Genomic DNA, 15,035 nt, shown 5'->3' on the forward strand with positions numbered 1-15,035 from the left:
GAAATAGAGCCCCCCCCCCCCCCCCCGGTCCTCAGCATAAAATGTACTTTAATCAGCAGAACATCAATTAACAGTTGGAAATAAAATGTCACCTTGCCGTTTCAGGGGAGACGACTTCTCCCCTAAAGCTTTCATTAGGAAAACTTTAAAATTATTTCTTATGGTAATTCTCTGATGTGCTCATACCATTTTCATTTACTGGGGGTGTTAATTATGTTTGCAAAGTTTTAAAACTCAGCAAAGCAATTAGAGCCAAATAGTTGTATCAGAAAATGTCAGTATTCAAATATGTTGTTCCAAGGTTCCTGTTAATCTAAGTTTTGGATTAGGAAATGTTGCCAGAGAGATTTTTGACACAAGACAGACTAATTGGAAAATACTAATTAGACGGTCTGGGGAATTGACTATGATTTTAAGGAGACGTCCATAAATGTTGATATTTTAAACTCTCACTGCTTTAAAACACGCTTTACTTTAATGTAAAAGATCAAACAAACAATATCTCTATGAAGACAAACTCTAGCTAATTGCTTATTAAGAAAATTCAAGTTATGTTGCAGCACAGAATAGACTGATTATGAGACTATTTTCACAAACTAACTTAATAACACATAGATCATAATTGTACCACATCTAATATCATCTGCAATGATTAATACCACATTTCCATTATGTTCAGTGCAACGCTAATTCCATGTACGTTTTTCTGTATCAAATAAAGACTTCAATGCAAATGATTCAGACCACTGTATCCACTCTGTCTGCAGATTTGGTGTAAATACCCAAAAGGCAGGATGGATATGAGAGTGCTGAGGTGGGACTGTGCAGCATATATCAGCGGAGTCCTGCCGATGTGATAATTCTCCAAAGTTAAACAGCCATAAAAGGCTTGAGAACTCTGACCTTCACAATCTAACTAAGCAAGAGAAGCCAATGATGTGGAACAGACCCATCGCAGCACTCACATGATGATGAACTATGCTCCAGCTTTGCTAAAAAATAACTGTATGTCTTCCATGACATATATAGCGCCAGCATTTCAATACGATCCCAATTTATTTTGCACTAAAATGGTTTATTGTCGGCTATAAAGCATATGCAGCAAGAGGCGGAAGGACGCGGCTGCTTCAGCGCAGCGAGTGTGTCTCAAAGGCATATTGTTCTCTGTGCAGCTCAAGAGCTCATCTCAGTGATGTGCCTCAGCTCCACCAGAAGGCCGTAAAAACTATCAAAACTTATAAACCTTATCATTAGTCTGCCTCGTGTCACTCATCCCTGCTACGTTACTCACAGTTAGCTGATTTTCGCTCAACGACTTTCTACAAACTTCTATCAGGAGTGGGAATTTTGGCACAACAAAAAAAAAAAAAAATTTGATCTCATGAGCAGTGTTTTATAACAACCTCCCACAACCACCATCACACGCAGAAATTCAATGAATTTACAGACATTTAGGCTCCCGAGCAGTATTTGTCACTTGGTGTCAAAAAGTTATCACAGAGAATAAAATGAAAAGAAAAGAGGTTTAGCTTGTTGTGAGACGCGTGTCATGGCACGAGGTCATTTATAATCCGATAACATATTCAGACACTGAGCAGATAAGCGAGCGATACATCTTTCACCGTGCCTGCCCTTCACACTTGTCATAGCAGCACCATAAACAGCATCCATAACAATTGAACCCACAGAGGGAATACCTCCAATATGCAGAGGAGCCTGAAGCTAGGGCATACTTTGCTGAGAAAGAGATGTGTTTTTTCAAGTCGTTGTGGAAATATGTAAAGCATTGTTCTTGTGACAAGCAGTACTTTCTCAGCAGGAATTTTATTTTGCTGCAAACATCCCTGTAATTAATGAATAATGTCGTGTTTAGTGAGAGCGTTCTATTATTTGTATACTTGGTAGAGGAAATCTTTGTGGGTATGTAATTAATCATAATTAAGAAGATTTTGACAAGAGCTTGGGGACAGAGCAGACAAAGCCCTCTTTCTATATTCCCAGGGAGGGCACTATGAGATGATGGGAGAGGTATGCAGGCAGCTAATGAGATATGTTTCCAGCACTGTAGGTCCTGTTATGATCTTTGAGTTTCCTCTGTGTTAAGGGAGATCATTGAGGGTTACAACCGCTGGCTGGAGAAGGGAGGCACACACCTCCTTGTTTCTCTTAACCCCCTCCTTAGATCTATAACAGTGCTCTTCACGAGGCTAAGTACCATTTAATTTAGTCGCCCTCCCATATTTATCTTCTGCTTGTGATTTATGGCTTTCAAATCTATGCGCTTGAAATGTAGGGTATCTCTTTACTGTCGGTCCACATATTTACACACTATGTTGCATAAACATCTCCTTCTTTCTTTGATTAATTCTTAGCTGCATTTTGAATGCACGTCATGATAATTATTCACAAATGATTACATGTTAATCTTGTCTATATTTGTGTGTTTCTGGTGGGGGATTTAAAATATAAGCATGGCAGCAAAACATACACACGGGATGGTAGCACATTGTCTTTAGTGACTTCTTTGAACTAATGATTCTTTATTACTTATTATTGTAAAATAACTTTTTTAAACACACATTCATCATTTCTCATCCTTTGTCTTACGTTCCTGTAATAATCATGTTTCACACTTGTCTTTCTGCGCGATAGGAAACCATCACATTGTATTTCCCTCTACATATTATTTGTGTACACACACGTTACACATCCTCCATTTTCTCCCTGAATATAAAAAGATCTTACATTGTTCTGATAAATTTGTATTTGTCACAGTGTTTTGAATACTTACAAACTGATTCAACTGTTACAAATAATTCAGCAACAGCAACAGCAAGCTGAAACAATCAGCTTTAGTGAATTTAGGCTCTTAGCCATACATGAGGTACAAGCACGCTCTGTTGTAGTTACAAGTATAAGGGTCGGGAGGTGTGAACGCACTCTCAAATTACACAACTTGAGAGAGAAACACTTACAACAAAGAGGTCAGTGACCTCAACATCGAGGAAAGTTCCTAGTTGACAGCAGCTTGTCGGCGCCTGTCTGACTGGTTGTCTTACTGTTTGATGAAAGTCCTGAGACTCTTTAAAGTCCAGATAATGAGTGATGAATGGCCCCGTCCCTCACTCCACCTCTCTAATTTTCCTTTTGGAAATGAAATGAGTTTTTCTGTGCTGTTGGTCTAATTGCTCTTCACAAGCGGCGTTAAGAAACCGCGACGACAAAGTGAGCATACCATCTGCAGCAGCTGCTTACTGGAGGCTAATGCCCCGAGAGCACGCATACTGTCCTGACACTGGCATTCCTCACTCTGCGCTGCTCCTCCGGTCAGGAGCAATAACACCTCGGGTTGAATAATTCAGCCTGCCATCATCCACAAAGACAGCCTGAGGAGTGACGGCCTCCGGGTAGCATAGTTCACACATGTTCCATTTGGTTTGGATGCTGTAGTTAAAGAGACGGTGTTGTTGAAGTGAAAGATCAGTGAATCGATTACCGTACTAGCTTTTGGATGGCCGAGATGACAGCAATATGATACTTTCTGTGTTGACATTATTATGAGCGGTAAAGAGCGGAGATTTGTTGAGTGATCCGGAGAGCTGTCCCACTTGGCAAAGAGCTGAATTGTGTTTGATTTCATAAATAATTGCAGTCATCAGGGACACACATTGTTTTAGGCTTAACCGTGTTGTTTACCCATGCCACATGTCTGAGGGAGAGACACTGTTGTGGATACACATCGCCCTCAAGGAATCTTACCAAGGGCCCACAGTTGGCAAGTGTATTAAAGGCTTTTCCAGAATGTGTGTGTGTGTGTGTGTGTGTGTGTGTGTGTGTGTGTGTGTGTGTGTGTGTGTGTGCGTGTAAATAAGTGAGGAAGAGAACTTAAAAGAGGAGAGAAAAACAACATGCATCCAGTACTTGAGGTATTTAGGCGAAGCTATAAGCAAACACATCCGTAGCTAATGAGGCCTGGCATATGGAGTGATGATTGGAATTCATCATAGCTCACTGTTGCTGCAGTGCAGGACTGTTACGCTCCATCGCTTAGACAACCACTAAAGACTGGTAAAAAAGCTTCTTTTTTTTTTACCACAGTGTTAACAAATTAAGCGGCACATATGTGGGCCAAAAAAGAAAGTTGAAAAGAAAGGTGATTGATTGTTCCCTTGTTGCCTTCCTGTCAGCTCGGTTTCTGTCAGCAGAGGATACATGAAAGATGGAAAGCATCGACGCCTCTGGCCCAAATCCCACTTTGCACTGACAAATGTGGAAATTCTTTGAAAATAAGAAAAATACAAGAACTTTTCTCGTCCTCATGACCCCAAGAGTTTTCAGAATAAGAATCAGAATAAATTCCTTTTGGAAGAGGTGTGGCGCTCACTTCTACATTTGTTCATCGGAGCTTTATGAGGAAGTCTCTGTGGTGGACTGTGCGACTGTGTATTTTTGTGTACAAATGTGTACACTTGCATGATGTGTGTGTGTGCTAAACAGAGCTGGGAGGTGGAGGCAGTGGAGAGGGAGAGAGAGAGAGAGAGAGCGAGAGAGCTGATTTGGAATCAGTATATGCTTCCTCTGCGTTTGGTGCCAGAGATGAAAGAGAGGTGTGGGTGCAGGTGCTTGAATCTTTATCTGCGTGTCTCCCTGCACAGTGGAGGGACCGCTATGTCCCTGTTATGGATGAGTGCAGCGATCTCAATAGTCCTAGTCCCCCCCCCCCCAAAACAGCAGCGCAGTAAAACCGGCATGGTGCCAATAGGATGGAGCAAGCAAACATATGCCTCTCTCAAAAAAATAAAAAGTCTTGATGAAAGTGCATATTGATGTGATAAATTAGGAGTACAATAGATTGTTGTGTGTTTGTGTGTAAATGTTTAATTAACCCGCTTGCCTACATCACTGCTGTGCTTTGCAGCTAAGGAATCAATCTACTGAGCAACCCATTTAACAATACAAGACCTGCCTTGTGTGACACATTCATTGGGGACAGCCGAGCAGTTGTTAATGTCTTCAAATTAACAAAGCCATTAACCCAGGTGACAATGGTCTGTTTGATGTGTATGTGCAGGTTGTCCAAGGACGATAACTCTGTATAAAACCTAGGTCTAATTTTCTTTATGGCTTCAGTTGAGTTATCTGTATTTTAATGATGGCAGACATGTTTAAATCGGAATGCTAATGATCAAGGATGTGTTCAAACTACCTGTTTTTAATCAGGAATGAAAAGGGGAAGTGTCTAATAGAAATGTGAATCATAATTAAAAGAGCTGTATTGTTCCACAGTGTGAAATTGCCGTCTATTGTTCACCGTCGGCTCGCCCCAAATCACCAAATCAAATATGTATCCAACGTTTCAATACTGCGTGTGAATGTCGTGGATTCGGAAATCTTTAGACAAATCTCAATTTTAACACCCATTAAGTTCTTCATGTTTTTTGTATTTTTTCAACAGTGGTACATAATACCGAGCAGTCTGCACCCCCTCCTATTTTTTATTTTTTGCAGAGATCACAGAACACAGAGGGGGCCATGATGACCCCATCCCAGAGGAACCTGCTGTTTTGCCTGCGAGGTAAAGAGCTTGGATGCAGAGGAGTTTTTTTTTTTATTTAATCACCGTGCTCCACAGTGCACAGTGTGTACTAAGAGGAGATGGCAATTATAACGCCCGTGCCGGCCTGCTGTCCTGCCCGTGTGGTGATGCATTCCCTGGGGCGTCACAGGGAGACGGCGGCGGGGGCACCGCTACCATGAAAGAGAGCAGAGATCCCCCCACAGACACCCCAAGCTTATCATTCTGCAGTAAGAGCCAACGACGAACCACATCACTGGGGCGTGCCGCACTTAGTTAGTGCCTCCTTTTGAGCAAAAGAAACACTTCAAAACAAGGTACAGGGTATTTTTCTGTTTCCTTTTGTGTGCACTTTTCTGCCAATCCACAAAATCCCACTGACCCAGTTTACCTTCCTGCTTCAAATGGATTTGATTACACAGCTTTGTATCCAGTGGTTTCACATTTTCCTTCATCCTCATATTAATGCCATTCTCACAGTCCAGATTCAAAGTACCCCTTTGATTGTATTGTTTATACTAAAAGGAGAGGATACGGTATTATGATACAATATTGATATTTCCATAAATAAGTACTCGTGCTAGCTCTCCCACATACTGCATTTGTCAGACTTTCTCGCACTGAGAGGAACTAGCTCAACAACTTTTCATATTAGATCAATCCTACAAGGAATATTGTTGTTTATTGGCAAACATCCTGACACATCATCATACACAATGAAGCAGGCATGAATAATTAATATTGTCTCATACAAAATATTCACTCGCGCTCCAATGCTGTTTACTCCCCTGCAGACATCCATACTGAGGATAACCTCTGCTGTTTAGAGGAGCTCTGCGTCTCACTTCTCTGCTGCTGAATACTGAGAAGTTACAAGAGACACAGTAACAACATAAAAGCGGCGAGAAATAGATCAGTAAATACACAGCAGCGCTGTTTAAAGAGTAGCTCGAAAACACGGCAATTGCGTTTTCGGAGCCAGGAAAAAAATAGTGCAGTGCAGCCAAAAAAACTGGCGACTGCAAAGAGACTGAGGCTTGAAACCTGGGTGCAGGTGAGATGATAATGAGATTACTCTGACCTCTGGCATTTAAATAGCGCGAGATTTACACCGAGGACACAGTTATGACACGCTAAAAAGAAGGTTTCAACTTGTTTTAATTTGCGGTGTGATTACAATGATGGCAATCTTTTCAGTTTCTTGAGGCATATGAGTAACTTTGCCCCGTCTTTGTTTGGTGTGTTTATTCAGGTTTGGCACGCAGCTGTTAACATAATGTTTGGATTCGGTTTGATTTTATCGGCTCAACAGATTTATGGCCTTCCTCCTTCAGGATTCCAAATGCAGCCACATGAATTATGCTCTCGAGAAATGACTGTTATTGTTAATACTTGTGCTACATTTGAGCACATTCATATTAAAGTTAGTACTGGTTTAGACTAAAACCAACAGACTTACAAGAGGATTTTGTGTACCTTAGTGAATGTAACCCAGTTGGGTCCTGTAGACCGTGTACAGCTGAATATTAAGCTGCAGAGTGACTGACTGATGGAAGATGGTGCAGCCCTGGGGAGACGTCTTTGTGGGAGAAATGACACTCCCCTTGTAACTGTCTCGGAAGTCAATGCTATCACACTGTCAAACTCAGAACTTGCTTCCCGCATTTCTTTTATTCCCCCCCCCCCCCTCCCATCTCTGCATTCAAAATCATTCCCACAGCCTACAGCTACGAGCGCAGACTTTTAGTGCACGTCCGCTCTAGACGGGAAGTGTGGGGGACGGGGCGCATCCTGGGCCACCCTCACCAGGGAAAGTGACAGCCTGGATAATTGGCACAAATCAAGTGACTGCTTGTATTGAGAGTATGTCGCTATCTGCACAGAGAGAGAGGAACAAGGTTAACCCAGAGGTAGTGCCCAAGGCCCTTGCTCTCTTACAATAGATTCTGTCAATCTGCAGTGTGTGATAGTCATCATCTACGAGCACAGTCTTTCTTTGGTCAATATGCATAAAAATAAGAGAGAAAGAAGAAAGTCAGAGATAAAGAAAGAAAGAGAGCGGGGTGGTGGGAGATGAGACGTTTCCTATTTCACATGAAAACTAGGATGTTATGGAGTGCATACTACATTATTCTTTTTTATAATTTCTCTTACAGCTATTGCTTTGAATTACAGAGGACTTTTTTTTGTCAAGAGCGAGAAGGAGATGAATCAAAAATTCATCTGAAGAAGTTCTGCAAAGGGTGAGGCGAATATACCTCTGGTGGAACCAACATTTGCAAAAGTTCTATCTCCTTAAGCAATTATTAGCGGTGATAGTTTGACATGTACAAGCGTTGTCAACAACTGACTTTAAACAAAGTACAAAGCAGAAGTAAACAGTGCCTTGGGCAAAATTAACTTGGGGGACTAGCCACCTCATGAATTATAAATGACCATCTATTACTGCAGTGAGTGCTACCAGGAGGCTTCATTCATTGGATTAGACAAACCTATTTTCAACACATCTGAAAGTCAAGTGACAGAGAGGCGCTAAAGAATGCAGTTCAGGGAAAAATGAGCCTGTTATTTAGTAAACGAGTTGTGTAATTTCTAAATTGTACCAAACTAACCGTGGAATACCCTCGGGGGGGGGGGGGGGGGGGGGGGGGGTTGTGTCATCTGTTATACACGGTTGCCTACTAACTGCCATTCACTTGCAAATTAATTCCCTTTGCAGAGCACATTTTAATCCATCTAATTTGCAAAGTGGCCGATGCATAAAAGCCTGTGTTTTATCTTTTTAATCCTCACCTCCCTGATGCTGCCTGGAAATAATTGAAATGATGTCAATACGATTCTATCGAGTCAGGATGGTGTTTGACAAACTGGACTTGGACTTTAAGTTGTTCACTTTAAAGATCCACGTAGTAGATGAATGCTGTTTGTGTGTTTGAATCTCAGGAGAAACAACAAACTCACCACCAACAAAAAAATCCACCGGTTCAGAGTTTTTCCTTTTTTTTTTTTTACATACCTTCAGAGTATTTCCTTTGCTATAATTCTCAAGGTGGAAATGTAGTGCATCTACTGACCTGAGATGACAAAGAAGAGGGATTAGAGACGCTCCCAGGTGCAGCTGTGTTGGAGGAGTCTGGCTGACGAGGAGTCTGGCTGGTCAACATTGATAAAAGACGGCAGCCTGTCCGAACCAGGGACTTGTGCCTGCTTGTGCCTTGTGGGCTCTGTCTCAGAAAGGTGGTGAGACGTCTGGATTGGCACCTCTCTGGATACACTGATGTAACCACTGGAGAACAGTGAGGCCTGAACAGCTGAGGATCCCTGTAGAGGAAGACACCAAAGGCTTCTTTAGACGTGCAGAGAAAATACTGGATGAAAGTCCATTGAACAGAAGACTTTGGGTATGATTCTAGAGGTATGAGACTAATTTGTTGTTTTCTATCAAAAAATGGGGTTCACCTTTTTGTTCCAGGTGACATACAGAACCTGTACGAGGACACTTTTTGTCAAACCTAGAAGGAGCTGGGCTACAGCTGCAGAGACAGACGTCAATTTCCTCTCCTATCAGATAAGCACAAGATGATAAAGTGGCACCAAATCGGTGCAATGAATGGTGGGAATACGGTGCCTGGTCTGACATTAAGCACACAAACAATACAGAAGACATGGTTTGCTTTTTACCTTCCCACATTTTTCCTCTTCTATTCCTTTTTTTGCAATTTGTGCATCTTTGCACTGCACGTGCTGCTCTGGCTCATCTTCAAAAGACCAGGAAATACAATCTGTTTTACACCAGCGGAAGTAAATACATCGCTGAATACAGTAGGAAAACAACACTGTGATCTAGCTCTACAAACACCGTGATTGGCAGGTGTATGGCACAAAGTGGGATTCAAGCACAGCTTCACACATTAATTGTAGCTGCCGTTAAAGGATGTTAACCAATATATATTCAATGCACCCTTTTTAGACTCAGTTCTGAGGAGTCACTCTTCAAGCATGTGTTATGTGAGCCGCACCGCTGTCGTTTTCAGGAGACTTGAAATACCTTTTTCAGTCAGAGCGTCACTGCAGAACAACATTCCCCCCAGCTGTTTATTGGCAGCAAAATAAACTAAAATAACTTCAGTTTGTTTTGAATTGAAAGCCTTTATAAATGAAAATAAACAGCACTGCAGCTATGTGCTGCCGCATATTCTCTCTCATAAACATGAATATGTATTTACTTTATATACTTTGGCACATCACTATTCCATTTTCTCTTACATGATTTTGATTGCTTTGATAAGGTCCAGAATTATTTATCACCCTGGACACGTGGAGGCCATTGTGCCTTGTTGTTTCTGATTAAGGCCTTCAGATACAAGTCTATGCTAATCTGAAGAACACAGGATTTGGTGAAGAACTTTCCAGATGAAAGCAGCTGTGCACTGATAAAAGGACAGTGAACACAACACCGCATTAGCAAGGTGGAGTTACTTCTACTGACTCATAATTGTCCAATATGCCTGGGAGATACACAGATGAGTTCACACGACACCAAAAATAAAAATAAAAAAATCCTCGCCCCTTGTTTTGCATAATACTCAGCTTTGCATGGAAGCAGGGAGGGGCAGGTGCCAGTGATCTTCCCAGTATCTGCAAGTCATTTTGTTTATCATTCAAATGAAAACCTTGTTCCATTATCCATGAGGGAGCGGGAGTAATGTGTTAATGTCCCTTACTCACAGCTCGTCTTCAGGTCCGAGCTGACAGCACCGCAGCCGCTCGTGTCACATGATGATGAGAGACGAAAGCCAGACAGAGGGAGGCAAAAAGCAGGTAATTACTTCATACCTACACTTTTATAGCGGCGACTCCCCTCAGCACTCACATTTCTGTGTATTATAATTAGGCCAACCAGGCCAGGGTCTGGGGAGGCATTTGAGGACATACAGACTTTGGGACTTTGATGAAATCTGAGGTGTCAAGCAGACATGAAGGGACCTCAGCACTTGCGCCCTTCACTCTGTCTTGTGTTTATGCTCTGTGCAGTAAGAGTCTCCTCACAGGGATCATTTGCCTTTATGATGCTCTATGTGATTGATTATTTAGTGGAAAACTCCACAGCTCAACTCAACGTGAAGCCAGCAAATAAAGTCAAATAACAAGGGAGAGCGCGGGTCTGAGGGAGGGAAAGATCTCAAGATGTTTTTGAAGCGAGTCAGAGTAGCCAAAGGCGAGTAGATCGTCACGCTTTCATATCCACCCTTTTTAATATTTCTGCCCCGTTTTAATGATGTGCTTCCTATCCTTGAGTAAAGTTCTTCATAGCCAGTCTTTTTGCCAGAGAGGATTTTTTCTCTTTGAAATAAAATGTAAGTATATATTTAGTCTCCTAGTTTAGAGGCTTACAGGCCAAGGAAGAAATTCAAATTTGTGCTTTTATGAACAAGCATATTGACGGTTGTCTGGCTATTGCCAAAATGTTCAGGATATATTAATAAACAGTGTGTGAGTTCTGTTCTAAAGCTTTGCTGGAGGAGTATAAAGGTTCAGTTTGTAAATTAACAGAAATAATGCCATCAATCTGTATGTTAATAAGAAAAAAAAGACCAAACTATAAAGAGATAACTTGCATGTAAAACTCAAGAAAATATACAGACAGGACAAAGCGTGTACATGCATGAGGATATGTGTACGGGGACTTTGCATAAAGAAAAATCAAATATTGATGATAGTGGAGAAACTTCCAAAAGAAAAAAAACCAATGAAATCCAAAGCAGCAGACGGCTGTCATTACAACACCTAGAAGTGTCTGAGGCCCAGATATCAAAGCCGTCCTTTTGCTAAAACCAGCCCCTGCTCTCCTTTAAACATGTCTATAATGAAGGCATCTCATCACACTCCGTCCGTCTCAATTATCAGCCAGAGCCTTGTACTTCCAGTCGCAAACCCTGAGGCGGACTCAATATACCTGCATTCCCCTTTTCTCCTTGACTAAAAGACACTGGGTGCACTTGAAAGGACATGCAGCCGGTAAAGTTTGCATATGTGACACTTCTTAGTCTGTATATTAAAGCAGGGGTAACTGAACACATGATGTTGAAAATCGTAAAATCTGTAAGACTGCACCGTTGAAATACAAACGACAATGATAAAGAGAGACACAGTGTAACAACCTGGATAGATTGCAGAGATGTACAGCAGTGGAGTCAGGGTTCATGGTATTTCCAAAAAAATGTACAAAGAAGAATTCCTGACTCCAGTGACTAAATGAAGATTATAGAGTTTAAATCATGTGACATCTATGAGCTCTTCAGAAATTGGAACATTGACAGTCACAGTTTACATTATAATGGAAGATTTAACTGTATTTCTGAAGCTATTGTTCTGTTGCAACATATTGCCAACTTTCTGGTGAAGATGTTGAAAGGGAAATATGTATAGAACTCCCCTGTCTTAAGGCAGTGATAGCTGTTGGAAAGTGCTGGTTCAGTCTGCCTCTGTCTCTGGGCATAGCTTTGATCAGTCCCACCTCAAGACTTATCCTGGAGGGAGCACTGCACTTCTATTCTGTATGGCTAATCATACTTCCTGTCTTTGTCTTTATGTGCTTTAGACAAGCATCAGATAGAACCTGGAGAATAAAGCCTCTGGTTGTGCTGCGGCTCGTCTTCTCCGGCGGATTTCCTCATGAATATTTCCACTGTTTTGGTGGATTTCAACACATTGCAGCTTTAAGAAAATGTGCTTTTGAGAAAGGAGGAGGGGAAAAAAAGCATTTCGGAGTTCAAGAAGCCAGAGTAAACACACTGTATGTCACCTGACTGGTTGATTGTGTATTTTTAGCTGTACCTACAATCACTGATGACAAGGCCAGAGATCCCGCTGTACTCTGAGCCACGGCGCCTTGCTAACCAGGAGGGATGAGACTCAAGTAGTGAAAGGGTTAAAAAAAACATTCCCATGCACAACATATACTTTGGGCTCAGGCTATATTTCCTGCCTGCCACCAGTGGCACTTTTCACCAAGAAACGTGTTTTGTGTATTTGAAGCAAGTACAGAAAAGACCATTTCTGCCAGGAGCCAAAAAGAATGAAAAGAAATCGACAAAAATCCTTTTTTTTTTTTGCGGGGAAGCGGAAGGCTATGAAAACCATCTTGTGTTCTATTTTTGAGCTGATTTCCATATCCATGGCCACCTGAGGGAGGTCAGGCTGCCCTGGCCAACTTCCTCTCAGGGAGAGGGACTAACGGTGACAGGGACACAAACCCAAGAACAAACCATATTCCATCCTTTCCAACACCCACGCCATTCACTATCCTCACTGCCGCCGCCAAGACTCTCACACAGATGGGGAAATGAATCGCCATAGAGACACAGAAAACAACAAAATCATTTCTTCCTTTTACTTCTTTCTTGCCCACCCACCCCCCCCCCCCTCTCTCTCTCTTCTGCTTCAAAGCCTGCAACTCTCTGCTGCGCCCTAGGGTTAATTAACATGAACCAAACAGTGAATGATCAGAGAGAATGGGAAATCTCCAAAGGTTAAGTGTCACATGGGAAACGTGTTGTCAGAAGAAGTAGGAGAAGGCTGGTTGTTTTTTCCAAATGAGAGAGTGGCGTAGCATGGGGAAGAAATTCTTAGACACCTTTCCAAAAACTTTTGCATTTCTCCTGTCAGAGGAGCTTCACGGTGTGGCTTCAAACAATATCTGTAATTCCATGACATTCTGATGAACAAAAGAAGTCTGCAGTTTTCTCTAACTTGCTGATCTTCCACTGGATTTGCTCCCCTTTTTGTATAATATCATGCAAGTGCACACAACACGATCCTATAAAGTGATGAGCAAAAGCTTGCGGGGAAAAAAACACATCCATCACAAAGTTAATCACTGCTTTTAAAGACCTACTCATTGAAATTGTGTCTCCTCTTGGGTTTATCCCTGGAGGGAAAAACAGAAAATGACTTCATGAGCCACAGATATCCGGGACAACATGTTTTGCAGGGGAAATAGTGTGATTTCTCTTTGTAATAATTAACATGGGCTCCTCTTCTCTCCCTGTGGCTTGTCGCTGACATTTGGTTCATGCTCGAGTGTCTGCCTAGCTGATTTCAATCTCTTGCATGAAGGTGAGGTTGTGTGTGTGTGTGTGTGTGTGTGTGTGTGTGTGTGTGTGTGTGTATGTGCATATGGTCCAGTGGCCAGTCCGACAAGGACATTGGTGACAAGGCCTGCCTTCAGTAGATGGGATTAAGCGTCATGAAAATATGGATTAGACACCCACTCAGTCAGTCCCGGACCTCCAACAGGTTAGAGGTTGTAAGCCAAACGCTGCAACACAAATGAGTCTTGTCAGTGTGTTTGAGTTCTTTCAAAATTGCATTATGTAAAAGGTTGTATCTCACTCCCTTCTGAATACACATTTTGACAATTCCCAAATTTATCGCAGCGATCTGTATACCTTGTGTCTGCAGTGACACGCCACATTGATTTACACTGTGCTCCCAGGATGAAAACACCCCAGAATGGTCACCTCACCCACCGCTGCAACAAGCCTTGTTTTACATTATTACATTATGTATGCAGGCTTGAGTATGGATAATGGATGAATCTAAAGCAAAGCAGTTTAATTACCCGCCATCATTCTGTCCCACCTAGCTGTGGAGCACACATCTTATTAGCCATGGTGTAAATAAACATTAATATGCCAGGCTGATGAAGACTGTCCTCCCCTCGCAGTTTCTTGGTATATTATCACCATCGCTGCAAAGTACACACACCCAAACTGATCCAGTGGCATGTGCAAACAACGGAGTAGCTGCTGATGCTTGGGCCAGACCATTACAACCACTTCACAGAAAATTATCATTAGTGCATCTGGCTGGGGGCCACGCAAGCGCCATCAAAAGATTAAACTGTACACACACTTTATGCATGCATGCATCCTGTATGATACAAACTAGAGACCCTGTGTTTCCTACGTCAGACACATGATCAAACCCAGTGGATCACAACAATCTTTGCAAGTGTGGTTCTTTGTCAGAAAATTCCCTTTTGCGTGTTTGGCAGGGCGGCGAGTGGCAGCATAGGCACAGGGGATGAGGGGCGTCTCTGTGGGCCGACTGGAGGAGGAGAGACGGTGGATATAGATAGAAAGCGTGTAGGTTAACCAGCCACAGGGTATTCTCATCCCTTCAGCACACGGCTATGGAGGGGAAGCGTCAAGCAAAGAGAGAAGTCAGCATCCAATCCAGCCCTGAGCATCAAATACTGCTGATCTGATAAACTATATAAAAGTCTGGTTATGTCTCCAGGCATGCTTTTTAACAAACTGGATTGTGACTAGTATCAGACATGATTGATTTAATCTACAATTAACAAAGCATCATCTTTCTCCACTAAATACTGTGTTAAACAGGCGGAGGTTAAGCAGCAAAGTCACAGCTTGCACCAAGTATAATCTTCTCATGA

This window comes from Melanostigma gelatinosum, assembly GCF_949748355.1.
Source record: "Melanostigma gelatinosum genome assembly, chromosome: 1".
NCBI lineage: Eukaryota > Metazoa > Chordata > Actinopteri > Perciformes > Zoarcidae > Melanostigma > Melanostigma gelatinosum.